Source organism: Lactuca virosa, chromosome 3 (assembly GCF_052849685.1).
Source record: "Lactuca virosa cultivar CGN04683 chromosome 3, Lactuca_virosa_CGN04683_v6, whole genome shotgun sequence".
Lineage (NCBI taxonomy): Eukaryota > Viridiplantae > Streptophyta > Magnoliopsida > Asterales > Asteraceae > Lactuca > Lactuca virosa.
In genome coordinates this window covers 89,852,911-89,868,895 of record NC_136428.1, presented here as the reverse complement: position 1 = coordinate 89,868,895, position 15,985 = coordinate 89,852,911, and positions in this window count along the sequence as shown.

Genomic DNA, 15,985 nt, shown 5'->3' with positions numbered 1-15,985 from the left:
GCTAGCAGCAAGGGTGCGGGATAGTCAGTCCCATATAGATCTATACACAATAGTCACGCTCTCCCTCCAAGAGATTCTGGTTATAAGTCGTAGTCCTCCACTCACGAATCCGAGGGAGTCTTACCGAGGACAAGTCTCAAACTTAGCCTAATAAATTTACAAGTAATAATATTGAAAATCCTGTTTTTGATTTGCATGAATCCTTTATAAAACATCATCTTTTATGATGAGATTAACAAGTTCCTTGCTTTAGTTTTGAAAACTATTTCTACGAGTTGATTTCTTAATCGATTGGTAAAACGGTTTTCCTGAGTTAAAAGCAGGTTGAACATATAGTCATTCTATGCAAAATAAGATAATTTAAGCACAAGTTTCCTTGTACTTTTGCTTGTATCCCCCCTGAAAACATGAAAAACTCGGAAAAAGCTTAGGGGTATGAACTCACCGTTTATCGTAGGATCCGAAAGCAAAATTAGTTACGAGTGTTGAGTGTCAACCGATGTTTCGCACGCAAGTGGATCCTATTAGCATGTGATAACACATATGTGTGTTAGAATTATGGTGTTTCATGACTAAACATGACGGAAAACCACCCTAAAGACTTGGAAATACTTGTCGGGACCCTATATGATCAAATAAGGGAGGTGTACAGCCATTTGAGTGGGTGTGCAGCCAGGCTGTGTGTGCGGTTGCATACAGGAGTATGCGGCCGTACAGAGGGTGTGTGCGGCCATACACAGGAGTATGCGGCCGTACACTCCTCATTTGTGTCCAAAATGTCGATTTTGAGGTGTTCTTGAGGTGTTCTTGTGCTAATACCAAGTCCTACTATTGAATGAAGGCTAAAATCTTCACTTTGGAGAGTTTTAAGGTGTGTGCGGCCACCTCATGAAGGTGTGCGGCCGTACACCTTCAAAGGATGAAGAACACGAAGAACACTATGAGTTTTTTGGCTTGGATTCAGGTGTCTAACCAATATAACAAGCTGAATGATGAAGTGGTTCACACTTTTGAGGCCTTTAGAGTGTTCTTGGATGAAGTTCTTAGAGAGAGAAAGTAGTAGAGTGCAGCCAAAGGAAAGGAATGAGTGAAGGGGTCCCCTTATATATATAAGGGTGAGTGCGGCTGGAGGGTGGGTTTGCGGCCGCACACCTGTGTGTGCGGCCGTACACACCTCTCATGAGGGTGTATGGCCCGATTTTGCTTCCAATGATATGTTGACTCTTTCCTAATCTCATTCCCAACTATACTCAAGCTTAGAACACTTAAATGGACCCTTAAATAGCGTAAAATGATGATAAAAATCGAATTTAATATGGATTTAAAGATCAATTGTACGGGATAAAAGTTTTGGGTTGTCACATTAGAAGTGTGTGATCATTTGGGATTGGCTAGTAATGGAGCACTAGTTAGAAGGAGTTGGTTGTCATCGGATCGATAGTGGGAAAGTGAGAAGGATTGGGAATTCTCAAATGTTCATGTATTGTGAAGACTTAGTTGAATCTAAGTGGGGGAGAATCATCCCAGAATACGGAAGAAGGATCGATTTTGAAACTGAGATAAGTTACACATCGTTTTCGGGAAGGAAGACAACCCTAGTGGCTGCTTGGTTTGAGTGTTGTGTGAGTTGGGAGTTCGGTAAAACTCCTCAGCATGTAAATCACGTCTTCTCGGTGCTTGATAGCAAAACTTGGGAAATCAGGTCGGGATTCTAGACATGAATTAAGTTCAGTGGTGTGTTAGGTCGAGCGCGTGCTCGACCGGTATGGAAAGTGTTGTAAGACTGCGGGGGTAGCCGTAGCATTCACTAGCGATCAGTTGGTATGGAAAGTGTTGTAAGACTGCGGGGGTATCCGTAGCATTCACTAGCGATCAGTTAGTATGGAAAGTGTTGTAAGACTACATGGGTAGCCGTAGCATTCACTAGCAACAGATAGTGCTTGAGTGATGTAAGTTTGTGGGTGTAGCCACAATATTCACTAGGTTGGAAGATAGCATGAGCGTGTTGCTAGGACGCGGAAGGGACAGTAGTAACCACCCGTACGAGTGTATCAGTGAGGATATGGAAATCCACAGATGGGTTTAGGGGTTTCCCTAGAGGGATTAGACCGGGTTATGCCAACGATAAGACTGTAGGAACGCCACTACAGTTAAGAGATCAAGGAAGCAAGGAATTGCTTAAGGTCGTTTGTGATATAAGTCTACCGTTGGTCAGGTAGCAATCACTTTTAGCCTTGGATTTGGTGACGTCAGGATGTGACGCTTAGATCCGAAAGGTTGGATCAGGAGGTTGTTAGAGTCGAAGAGGGATGTTAACTAGTGGCAACTAGTTCCAGGGAAGGATTTCGTTCAGACGTCGTGTGAGGCAACTATGTGGGAGCCCTTTTAGCTCTGTGAACGGGCCGGGATCCGATATTTCAGATGATTGGCGAACAAGATGAGGCCAGGCAGGCCTTCGTGGAGTTTAGAAAGCAGTCATGTGGCAGCATACTGCTTCAGGAAAATCAGTGTGCAGGCAGTTTCCGCTTTTGGGCAGTATTGGTATTTGTGTTGGGTTGCAAATATAGACGGAATAATAGATTGCTTGGGTTAGGCTAAGTGACCTGCATGGATAATTGGGTCTTTGATTTTAATTTCACGCCAGGAGCCCAAAGCGGACAATACTGTGATACGTGCCAGTGGGGGATGTTACAGATGATTCAGTATGAGCAGTCTATCAGGAAGCCAGATCATCTCGAGACTCCAGATTTTGGATTGAGTAAATGTGATCATATTGTAAGGGATTCGTTTATTTTCTTGGTTTTAGAACCCTGCGAGGGTTGGTTACAGTTGCCTTGGAAAGGCTGGGGTTATGCTGGTAGTTGTGACCATGAAGTTCAGGTTCTCGGGCGTGTAAGGAATGATAAGCAAAGATTTCGAGGACGAAATTAATTTTAAGTGGGGGAGAGTTGTAACATCCCGTTTTAAATAACATAATTAAATGATAAACCCGGAACCCCGAAAAGCGATTTTTATTATTAGTTTATATTATTAGAGCTCAAATGTAATAAAAAATTGGTGGGGTGTTCGTTTCGGGAAGCGAAATGACAATAATTAAATCTCTGGGGGTTAAGGTTTAATTTCAAGACTTATTTTGAAGGGGGTTTTAGAAGGTAGGGAGTAATTGGTAACATTTTGGACCTGAATTGTAAGGATTTTCTAAAAGAGGGGCTATTTGGTAAAATATTGGATCAAAGTTGAAAGAATTTTAAGGAGCCAGGGTTTAAATGGTAAGTATTGGACTTTGTTTGAAGAGTTTGGAATGGGATGTAATGCCCGTGTTTCTAGGCTAGCCATTAATGTTGACATAATAGTCTAGGTTAACCTTTGTGACTCATTTTGAAGAAATGAAAAGGAATTATGTGAATATTATGTGAATTATGTGTTTTATGCTTAATTATTAGGGTTTAATTAATTAAGAATAAAAATGAGCGTCGAAAGCAAATATTAGATAAAGCCGATATCTATTAAGAAACTTGTAGTGGGCGTGACAAGGATTACGGATATATAAAAAATGCCGAAATCCGAGTTATAATGAAGAACTTATGACCTGTCGCAGTTTCGCGACAAACCGGCACGGTGCCAAATGTTGGAAAAAGTGACTTTTTGATAAACTACTTTTTAGCCTTAGTGATCTGAACGAAACTCATAGTGTTCGTTAAACCGAGAGTAGGAATAAAAACAACGCCCAAATCTGACTTCGTATGACGAAGTTATGATTTTTCGAAGTTTCAGCCTAGTAGTAGACAGCTAAAAACTCGAATTTTAGATCGAGTGATTTTTAGCCAACACGACCTAAACGAGAATCGAAGGTCTCGTAAATAGTAATACAACGGTAAAAAGTCTGACGAAAACGGACGTCAGATGAAAAAGTTATGAATTTTTAACGGATTTCCTGTCCCGGTCTGTTAAAAATAATAATATAAAAATTAAAATCAAAATTAGCCAACAAAGTCTAAATAAAAGTTGTAGAGTGTAACTTTACCTACGCGTGCATATAAAGAACATCAAAAACGGAGCTCGTATGCGAAAGTTATGGATTTTTGAAGTTTTGGCGCGAAAATCAAGAAATTATTTCAAAATCCGAGAAATTTCGCATAGGCCATGCCACCGTCGCTGTATGAGTGCCACGTGTTAGAAATTGGTGAGTCATGTGAGCCACGTGTCCGAAATGTTGCTGAGTCATCCGAACCGGAGAGCTGATCCGAAGCGGTCCAATGGGTGTCCGACGTGTGCCCTTTATCACGTGTCCGAGCCTCGCAGTGAGCCACGAACCCCCCTACTTCGGACCCTAGACCTCGGTCCACTTAGAAGATGCCACCATGCCCTCCCATGCGCAGCCCACGTGCGAGCAGGTCCTGCGAGCCTTCGGATCTGATGCCACCTGGGAGCTTCTCAATCGTCCGATCAGAAGCCTCCCCCTATAAATAGAAGGTTGCGAGCCTTCTCGGATATTTTTAAGAAATTGTCCATTTTAGCCCCTCTTTCCATATTTCTTTCATTTTAACATCCCCCAAAGCCCCGGTATCGATTATAACCCCCGGAATACGTCCCGAAGTGCCCGAAGGCCCGGAAAATTTATCTTTTCGGTTTTGAAGCCCGACCCTTCACAGAGCCCGGTTTCTCAATAAAACTCCCGGTTTTATTAGAAACGATCGTTTTAGGAAACGAATTGCTGCCCGATTTTCATTAAATCAGGTGAGTGTGTAGTTACTTTCACCTTACACATAGATATGAAGTATTTTACATAAAAAACGTGTTGTGTGAATATATATTGTTTGTTTATTTGAGATGGGTGTTGAAGGAATGATTTATATAGGTTTTTAAATAATTTAAACTGTATATGTATTTTTATCTACAAAAAATGTTGGGTAAAATATGGGTAGATGAAATAGTGGGTGTGATGAAAGGTGAGTTGGATAAATGAGATGATCAATAATATTGGTCAAGAGTTAAGAGTGAATGGTGAAATTAGATCATGAGTTGAGAGTGAGAGGTGAAATATGAGAAAAGCCCTTACCCAAACGTTGGCGTGAGTGGTGAAATATGAGAAAAGCCCTTACCCAAACGTAGGTCCCCGTCATTCAGCAGAGTATGGATGACAACCATGGACTATTCTAGATGGTCTGTGGAACACTAGCAGGCCCGCAACCTGTAGGTGTATGAACTATATGTTCATTTGTTGTACTCTAAAAACCCATTGACATGTATTGCAGGGGGGGGAATACCTATAAATAATATTGTCGATAAATGAGAGCTATGGATTTAGCACATGTTGAATAAACCTTGGCAGCTATGGACTTAGTGCCCGTTGTATAAACCTCGGTGATGATGTGACTTCGTGTCTATTCCTTAGGATCAATCCTTAGGAAGGAGTGATAGTTGATTCTTAGGGTAAATCCTTAAGAAATAAATAAGATAATGGGGTTGGGGTAATTTGATTGACTGATTGATGTTTAAGCTTATTAAATTTATGTATTATGGGTTGAAAACCCTATATGCTCACCAGGCTTCCAAGCCTGACCCACTCAGCTGTTTATATTACAGGTAGAGGACCCCGAGCATAGTCGGATGATGATGATGAGTGATTTTTGGATTATAGGCCAGTAGTTATAAATAACTGTTGTAAGGCTTATAATGTCTTGTTTATGCTTTTGATCTGTATCGGAACATGACATCCCGAGGTTTTGATATAAAAGGAAATTATATATTTCTTAAAGAAAGGTTTTGACAAACTTTTATCATGTATTGTTTTGGGGACCAATTCTGCAACATCTTTTAAAATGATTTATCTGATTTTATTTTAAAAAGCATAAATTAAATTGGTCTTTTCTGACCGAGAAATTAGGGGATGTCACAGTTGGTATCAGAGCATTAGTTTAAGCGAACTAAGAAATTGTAGGATTTCTATACTTAAACTTAGAATGCAAAGTGATGATTGTGAGATGAGTGTCTACCATAATTTAGACACGAGCACTAGTCTATTTTAGGAAAGATGCCTAAAATGCTTTTATGTCCTAAATGCTATATGTTTGCCATATATGCCATTATTTGTTCGGATCTATGGTCTGCTGCCGACCGGATCTGGAAACCTTATGTGTGTAGGATTCTAAACGTATGATTACGATATTAGAACTAACATATAAACGTTTCGGAGTAATAACGAAGATTTAACGTCTATCGAAAATAAAGATCTAAATTCACCTACGATTGGTGTATAGATCAAAATGGAAAGTACGCAAGTGAATTCGGAAACGATAATCCGCAGCCTGAGCCAATCACGATGACTGGGGTGCAGTCAATGGTGCGTACGATGTTGGATCAACAGATGGAAGAAATAAAACGTTTACTTCAACAAAGTAAGGATGAACTTACTGTGCCAGTATGTCAGGCATCTGTTCTCAAGGCAACTATCAGGGTTGCTAAGTCTATTGAAGAAATGATCAATGACAGGACCGCCAACAAGGTTGAAGTTGACAAAAAGAGGAAACTTGAGGGGTCTTCAAGGCCCAACAAGAGCAACATATCCTCAAAGTCTGACAAAAGAAGAGGTAAAGGAAAATGGTGCGGTAAGTGCAAAAATAAACACCCTGGGAATTGTGACAGAAAGGTGAAGTGCTTTAGGTGTGGAGAAATAGGGCATTACGCCAATCAGTGTACGATTCTCAAGGGGGTGTGTTATATATGTAAGGAAGAAGGCCATATTTCTAAGAACTGTCCCAAGAACAATGAAGTAACAAGGCCAAGTGCACCGCCAACGCCAAGGGAATTTCATAATATCCTTGACGAAGCAATTAATAATGCTAGGAAGTAGAAGTAAAGACTTGATACCCGAAGATCAAGTTACGAAGTAGTAATGTGAATAGTAACAAGTGGTTTAGCCTATTAAAGGCATAGTATAGGGTAAACTTGAACCTTTGTGTAATCGTTTCAAGGAAATAATATAAACCCTGGTTTTGTCATCTGATGAATGGAATGGTTGGTGTAATTCTTGAAGTTGTCCCATCGTATGGAATTTCCATCACCCACCAAGTTGAAGTAGAATTGATGATTGAAGATACGCATGGAAGAAGTCCTAGTAGAGTCTAGGAAAATTTTATGATTAATTGGACACATTCATATGTGTTAAATTGTTTTGTGATTTTAGGAGTTGGGGACTGCGAGACAGTACTTAGGACGAGTATGAGTAGGTGTGAATAGTATTAGAGATCTATACTACTGGAAGCACAGGACTTACACTTGGATCAGGGAAAGTCACAAGGTTACCAAGGAACTAGTAATTGATTTCGTCTTATTCTAATCTGTCGTTACCATTGTGTCGGTAATGACTAAGAAGATGATTGTTATTCCGACCCTAGAGGTCATATCGAATCGAGTCCGACTACAATGCATTTATTATGTGGTTCCGAGAACCAAGTTCGATGTATCATTTAAATTAAGCCAAATGATTGAAGTGAAAGATGATCAAAGCGATCAATAGAAGTATCGCACTCATTGTTGAAGAAGTTGGTAGTTAGAAATGATACATGTTGAACTGTGATTGTATCACATTAGAACATGAAGGTAGGTATAGTTTGTTCTGAAATTTGTCCCTAGGAGATTTGAGTCTAAGTAGTGCATTATACAATGAGAGATCATTAGCACATGACCCATCGGTATGTTACAATAAACAAAGGAAAATACTTATTCTAAGAAGAAGAAGGAGTCCTCAATAAGGATTTACTTTCCAACTCGAAGGTTACAATTGAAAGTCCTACGGAGATCTGAAGATTTTTAGGATTCCTCATATATTACCGAAGGTTTATCCAAGACTTTTCTTCGATCGCGACTCCATTGACAGCTTTGACCCACAAAGGAGCTCTTTATACTTGGAATGAGAAGCATAAGGAAGTTTTGAGAAGTTAAAGAAGACATTGTGCGAAGCACCGATTCTTTCGTTACCTGAAGGAGTTGATGACTTCACATTTTATAGTGATGCCTCTGGAGTTGGGTTAGGTTGTGTTCTGACCCAAAGGGATAAAATGATAGCGAATGCATCGAGGCAATTGAAGGAGCATGAAAAGAACTACCCTACTCATGGTCTGGAGTTGACAGCGGTAGTATTTTCCTTAAAGATACAGAGGCATTATCTTTATGGTACTAAGTGCAAACTTCTCACTGATCAAAAGAGTCTTCAATATCTCTTTAATCAGAAGGAATTAAACATGAGGCAACGGCGCTGGCTAGAATTACTCAAGGATTACGACTGTAAGATACTTTGCCACCCTGGTAAAGCAAATGTTGTTGCTGATGCTCTCAGTCATAAGGTAAATCTTGAAAAGAAAAGGCCAAGAGCGTTGAGAATTGCAGTTGTCTTGACAATTGTAGAGAGCATAAAGAAAGCTCAGGAGAAAGCTTTGAAGAAAAAATGACCGAAAGGAGGAACGTTTGGGAAAAACGTTGGTGTTTGATACAAACGGTCAAGGATTGAAGGTATTCAAAGATAGGATTTGGGTACCTAAGACGGGAGGAGTAAGAGGTCTTCTGATGGAAGAAGCTCACAAAACCATATACTCGATTCATCCCGGCAGTACGAAAATGTATAGGGATCTAAAACCCTATTACTGGTGGCCGACGATGAAGCTCGATGTTGCTAAGTATGTGGCCGACTGTGTAACATATGCTAGGGTTAAGGCACAACATCAGAAACTGTATGGGAGTTTAGAACCTTTACCTATACCCATGGGTAAATGGGAGGACATTACCGTGGATTTTGCGACTAAACTGCCCAGAACAAGGAACGGTCACGACATGATTTGGGTGGTCGTCGATCGCTTCACTAAGAGTAAGCATTTCATAGCAGCCAACGGGAATTGGTCTATAAATAAACTTGCGAATTCTTACGTGAAGAAAATTTTGAGGTTTCACGGTGTTCCGTTAACGATTGTATGTGATCGTGATAGCCGTTTTACCTCAAGGTTTTGGAGGAGTATTTGGGTACCAAGTTGTGTTTGAATACAGCTTACCATCCGCAAACTGATGGTCAGAGCAAACGAACAATTCAAACCTGGGAGGATATGCTGAGAACATGTACCCTGGAATTCCAAGGTAACTGGGATGAGCATTTACCTTTAGTAGAATTTTCCTAAAATAATAGTTTCCACTCAAGCATCAAGATGGCACCTTATCACGCTTTGTATGGAGAAAAGTGTCGAACGCCGTCATGTTGACTAGAAGCTGGGGAAAAAGCAGTTTATGGGACTGAAATAGTCCATCAGACTGCTAAAAATTCGAAAGAGATTAGGGAAAGGATGTTAGTTGTCACACCCCGATCCTTGTCGGAATCGATCGAGGCGTGATATATTGTTCAAAGTCTCATGACAACTATGTTATAATATGATTAGATTCAATTAAGTACTAAGTATGCAAACAAGATCCACAACATACAAATACAAATCCAAATATGAACAACATTTATTACATCAAATTTAAATAGTCTTGTGGATTTCTAAGGCACAACCTATTTTTCATCAACTTCATTCTTCAAATCTGCATCATGGGTAAAAACAGGTCAACTACGAGAGTTGGTGAGTAATCAAATTTTAGAAAAGAAATTGTGAAGTTGAAACCTTTATAATTGGAAATTTGTTTTCTTTTGAAGTCGGCAAACAATTGTATTTGAGATAACGGTTTATAAATCAAAAATTGATTAACAAATGATAACAACAACAATAAGTCCTCACCCTATATATACATATGTATATATATATAAATATATATAGGATGGAGCATCTAATCATCATACACACTCAACCACGTGCGATCAATCACCTTAGCGTCCCAAGGCGGGGTGGTCAACCCAATAGCGCTATTATTGTCCATAACGTACCTCAAGAATACGGGCATAGTCATGGAGATTAGACTAAAAATGGTAATGCACTACAAGTACATGTAGCGTAAACAAACAGTAGTTATACAATTAATGACTCACGTATAAATGTCCCAACAATGTCTCAATTGTGATAAAACAATAAAATGAAGTTGGAATATATTAGAACCACATGATACACCCCAAAAGTATTGAAAATTATAAAGTATGGGGTAGATTACTCACTTTAGTCCCAAAACGAAATGCGTGTGTCGTACGATAGACGATTCGAGTCAAAATGGCATAGAACCTAATATAATTAATAGTTTTGGTTTAGGAACTGCTAAACAAGAATGGAGTATTAATACAAATAATTAGACACGTATTCTTATATTAGATGAATTAACAATAATTCATTTTGATTATAATATTAAGGTATTTATTTGTTAAATGAATTTTAAATTGAATTACTTACTTTGCATAATTAATTTATATTTTCAATTTAGGCCATATTTTAATAATTTCTTATTAAAATAATAACTTTCCCAATTATAATTATTTACATATTTTAACAATTATTTATATGAAATAATCATTAAAATGCATTTTTTACATGCTTAAATACTTAGGAAAATAGTTTTAAATAGTAAACAGTATTGAAAAATTATGAAATTATTAGGAAATCATTACTTCATACAATATGAATTACTGTAAAATTTGTAGATTTTTCTGAACTGTTTTAGTATTTATTTAATATTTTAATGATTAAACAACACAAAATTTGGGAAAAATAGTAAATGATTCTCAAAAAATATGTAAAATTAACCATAGTTTTATAACATGATGTAGAGCTCAATGTATAAGTTTCAGATATTTATGACTATGGGACGTATTTTTTATATATTTCATTATTAATTAATCAATAAAATCATAAATCATAGTAAACAGTAATATAAATGCATGAAACTTCATATATCATGTTTAATCAGTATACATGTCATCCCAGAATTTTCTCAGAATTTATTGAATGCAACAAGTATTTTATGTGAATTATTGCCCTACTTTATTGAAATAATTATGATAATTCAATAAAAATAAGTTATTTTCTGAAAATTTCTAGAACTTCTTATTTTATTGATGGTATTCTGAGAAAAATCAGGTTTATGAAAAAAAATGAGTTTTAGATATTTTGGTGGATTTAATTTGTTTCTTGTATGAATTTGAAACTTTTAACAACATACCTTGATGAATGCTTCAAGAGGGATGAAGATTTGAGTATAATAGATTGTTCTTGGATGGAATATGAGTATTCTTAGAGGAAATTTCGAGATTGAGAGTGAGAGAAAGAATAGAGAAGGTTTAAGTGGTGAAGAGAATAATGTGTTGGGAGAAAAATGAAAGGAAAGTGGATGAGAGGTGTGAGTGGGAGACCATGGGAATAATCTTTTTGCTTTTGGTGGTCTTCATAATTTCCCACTAACACAAGCATCTTTTACATAATTAGTATAAGAGTTTTATAAAATTTAAAGTAAAGTTTATAAAAATAGAGTTTTATAAAATTTAATGTAAAGTTTATAAAAATGGAGTTTTATAAAAGATAGGTTATGATTTGATTATAACAATCTACTTTGATTTGAAGTTTAATTATAGCATTCAGGTTTGATTCTTTTAATTTAATTAGAGCATTATACTTTGATTTGATTTTAATATGGTATCATAATTTAATTTGATTATAGTTATAACGTTGTACTATACTATGTTGCTATTAACGTCAATTTATATCGTAGTGTATGGGTTTTGATCCTATTAGCGTCAAGTAATCTTGAGTAGGGTTTGAATGAGATTGAGAGAGGTTTCGTTTGTGATCTTTTTGAGTGTCCGGCTTCGCAACGTAAGGTCCATAGACCCCGTTAAGCCATGATTTAGTGTCCTACACAATCCCGATGATTGTGCAATAGCGTTTTATCGCTTTCGTTCATTGTTTAGCACTGTTAAGGCTAAGGAAAATCAAACACATGAACTTTCCAAATGATGTTTTCTCATTAAAATAGCGAATTGTACAGTGATTACATAATGTAAACCCTATCATACAAGGGTTAATGGAGTTGACCAGTTTGACTAGTTGACTTTGTTTGACTTTGACTTGACCGAAATTTGATGGTTGTCACATCATCCCCCGTTAGAGGGAATTTCGTCCCGAAATTTGCATTTTGATTGGGACTTCAAGAGTTTGGAAAAAGATGTGGAAAACTTTGCGTAGTACAAGAAATTGATTATGGTGAGGAACAACCCTCCTGATGTCACATGACGACCTTGGAAATTTCTTATTGTAACTTGAACTGAGTCAATTTAAAAGGAGTTTATTATTTTGGGATGATAGAGTATTCTATGTGTGCTTTTATACTCCCTGTTTTATCCTTGGTATTACCACTATGAATATTTTATAACGTAGTTAGCGAGTTCCATCATTACGAATGTTTCAACAAATTTTGACGAAATTTGCATTATAAGTCCTACAAGTTCTTTTATAGTCGATTGACGTAAACTAGTCGTATATCATTAAGATTGCAAGGGCATTTTGGATGGGTGACCCTGCCTTAAGCCCACAACTAAACAAGGAACAGAGAATGAGGCGGAATCACACATTCTAAGTCTATAGAATCTTAATGATATATGACCATAATGTTTACACTAGCCCTCATAGATTCCAGGGGAGTAGTATTATTGGGCTAGAAGTAGGAATTGTAGTTCAAAATAAAATAGTTATAAGCCTGCTATCTTCAAACTTGGGCTTTGGCCCCTCCCGATTCCTAATCAGAATGGTCCAGTACTCTTGCCCGATCCAAGTCGAGAGTTGATTCATGTGGCTTGAGCTTAGGCTTGGGTCTTAGAGAAAGAGGCAATGCGTCAGGCTGGCTTCACAGAGCTGCAAAAATTCTTCTCTCTCGACAGTGGATAGATAACATGCCTCGGCTCTTCAGGCCCACATTGCCTACTGGGCCAACTCAATTGAACATCCACTTTGTTAACCCACTTGGGTTATAGGCAAGTGTTACCAAGCCCGGTATCAAGAAATCAAAATCGATTCTTCCCTATTTTCCCAATTCGCTGCCTATCTCGCCTGCTGTTCGTTTCTTGCTGTCTCGCCAAGTCAGTCGCCTGGTCTCACTCTCGCCAATCGCCATCGCCTAATGCCCAAATCCCTATTCACACTTCACAGAAATCAGGTATGTAATCCCGAGACCCATATCCTGTTCAGCTGTTCTTTCTTTTCTGATTGTAAGATTGTTGATTGTTGGTGTTGGCGTATTGCACTGCTGCTGCTGTTTTCAGTCAATCCGTTGCCTATTTATGCGTTACTACTGTCTTACTGAGTTTCTTTTTAATTTGGCTGTCATTTGTGATTTGGCGACTTTCCAATTTGATTTATAAGTTATGAACTTATAGATTTGGTTATTGTTAAATGAGTTATTGGTTATTGTTCAAATTTTGATTTTGATTTTTTTTTTTGTTAATTTCAGTTTATAATATTTTCGGCCCCCCTCCCCCAAGTTAATTGTTCAAGCTCCGCTACTGATAGATTCACTGGTAAAAACCTTGAGTTTTTACATAGATGATAAGACTTATTTAGGTTTTGCCGTGTTCCCAAGATTCATGGTTTATAGACTTGAATAGATGCTAGTTTTAGTAATAAAAAGAAATTTAGAATTTAAATGTCGATGTTAGATGCTTGTACTGATATTTAGGGGGTTAAAAAAAATAAAGTTTTATTAGTTACCTATAGCGACACTCAAGTCATAATTTGCATGTGTGAAGACTTGGAGTACTTTCTAATGAAAAGTGTGCTACTGGGGAAATTCGAAACTGGTACGTAGCTTCAAAGTCAAGAATATGCAGTAGGCATGTGATGCATTAAATGCATGAGGCACAAAAGTCCTAATTTGCAGCAACATATACGTATATGTGTGTGAATTGAAGAAGAAGGTTACGGCTCAAAGACCATTCATTTCCTCTTTATTTTTTATTTATTACTCCTCCCACTTACCTTATATAAATCATCACAGAAGAAGGTAACGGCTCAAAGACCATTCATTTCCTCTTTATTTGTTATTTATTACTTCTCCCACTTCCCTTATATAAATCATCACAGAATAAGGTTACGGCTCAAAGACCATTCATTTCCTCTTTATTTGTTATTCGTTACTTCTCCCACTTCCCTTATATAAATCAGCACATTCTTACCGCGACTCTTTAACTTCTCCCTCACAAATGGATCCGCCTGCAGATCATCAAAACCCCATAGATGACCTTGATCGGTTTCAGTACTTTGATCATCAGGATCTATTCAGGTATATATAAATGTCACTCATTACACCATCTTTCGCACAGAAAAGTGATTTTGTTTATATTGATCAAAACATGGTTTGATTTTTTTTTGCAGTGGTGACCTGCTCAACCATCAGGATTTCGAGTTGTCGGAAAAATCGCATGAAGTGCTCGATCAGAATGTTTCCACAGTACTTAACAAAGATCAAAACATCATTTCTAGAAATGAGTTTCATGATCTTGATCCCGTTGAAGACATAAGCTTATGGGATTGTTGGGAGGATGGTAATTTACCATTGGTTAGTTTCAGTGAAGACTGTAAATCCTGTGGTGAGGCTACAGGTAGTTCTAGTGCTGCCACCACTGATCACGGTGACCGGAAGGTGGCAAATAGATTGAGACCATTGGAGTTTGAAGAGATAGCGAAGTACTTTGAGATGCCGATAATCATGGCAGCAAAGGAATTAGGGATAGGGTCAACATTGTTGAAGAAAAGATGCAGAGAGCTAAACATAAACAGATGGCCTCATAGAAAACTTAAGAGCCTTCAATCCCTCATTCAAAATGCCAAGGTAAACTATGATAATAACCTTCTATCCATTACTCATGCATGTATGCATGCACTTGGTAACCAAAGTAGTTTTGGTATTTTCTAAAATTTTAATTATTAGTTTCTTTATAACATAAACATAGGCCCTAGGCATATGCCACATCGAATCAATTGTTTTACTACGATTTCTGATTTATATTTACATAAACTTAACTCATTGTAAATTTTGTGAACTCACACGAAAAATATATTGCATCTACCTAAAAAAAACTAGGAGTTGGGATTAAAGGAGGAGGTAGAGACGTTAGCAGGGCACAAGAAGATGATGGAGAAATTGCCAGGTATGGAATTGACAGAACGAACAAAGAAGCTTAGGCAAGCTTGCTTCAAAGCTATTTATAAGAAGAGAGGACTTAACAATCCTTAGTCCTTACCTTTTCTTTTAGCCATTTTGTTATAATTAGTGGATTTTAATCTACATTGTATGTGTTTTTCTCTTGATAGATTGATACCCTTTTTAGTTTCATTGTGTTTGTCTATTGATTTTTTATGCAGAAAATTTTGTATAATTTGGGTATTATAGTTTGTATTATGTATTTAGCTATATTCTAGATTGCCGACACGACTACGCTGACGACTCTATACCAGAGGTCTATATAAATAGACTTATGAATTTAGTAGGAATAACTTGATTATAATCTTGTGATTTGTTCCATGTCTGATCCACTCCTAAGATTCACTCGACATGCCCCCAGTTATGTGTAATTAAAATTTTATTAGACTGTTGATCATAATGAGTCTACCCTAAGTCCACAACCAAACAAGGAACATGTCAACTATGAGAAACACGCATATGGACTTGTGAGTTATTTGTAAATTGATTATGGAAATAAAGTTTTTTTTTTTAGACATTGTTGGGTAAAATAATTGTAAAACACTTGTTGGGCCATGGTTAGGAGTGTTGGGCACCTTTTGGGCTTTCCATGGTTACTAAATGTGAAACATGTAGCACTTGCGTGGGCCCCCACAAAACTAGGTTTTCACATTTCTTTCCCACTTCTAGGCCCATTAGGGAACTTAATAGTCCAATGAGTTGGCCATTTTGGAGTGTATCCTTTCGGATACGTTTGATAAGGTCGGGTATTTTGATGGCTCAAAAGTAATGTGAATGACGCGCTTTGGCCTATAGGTTTGGGAACTCTCGCCTTTGGTCCCCAGATAAG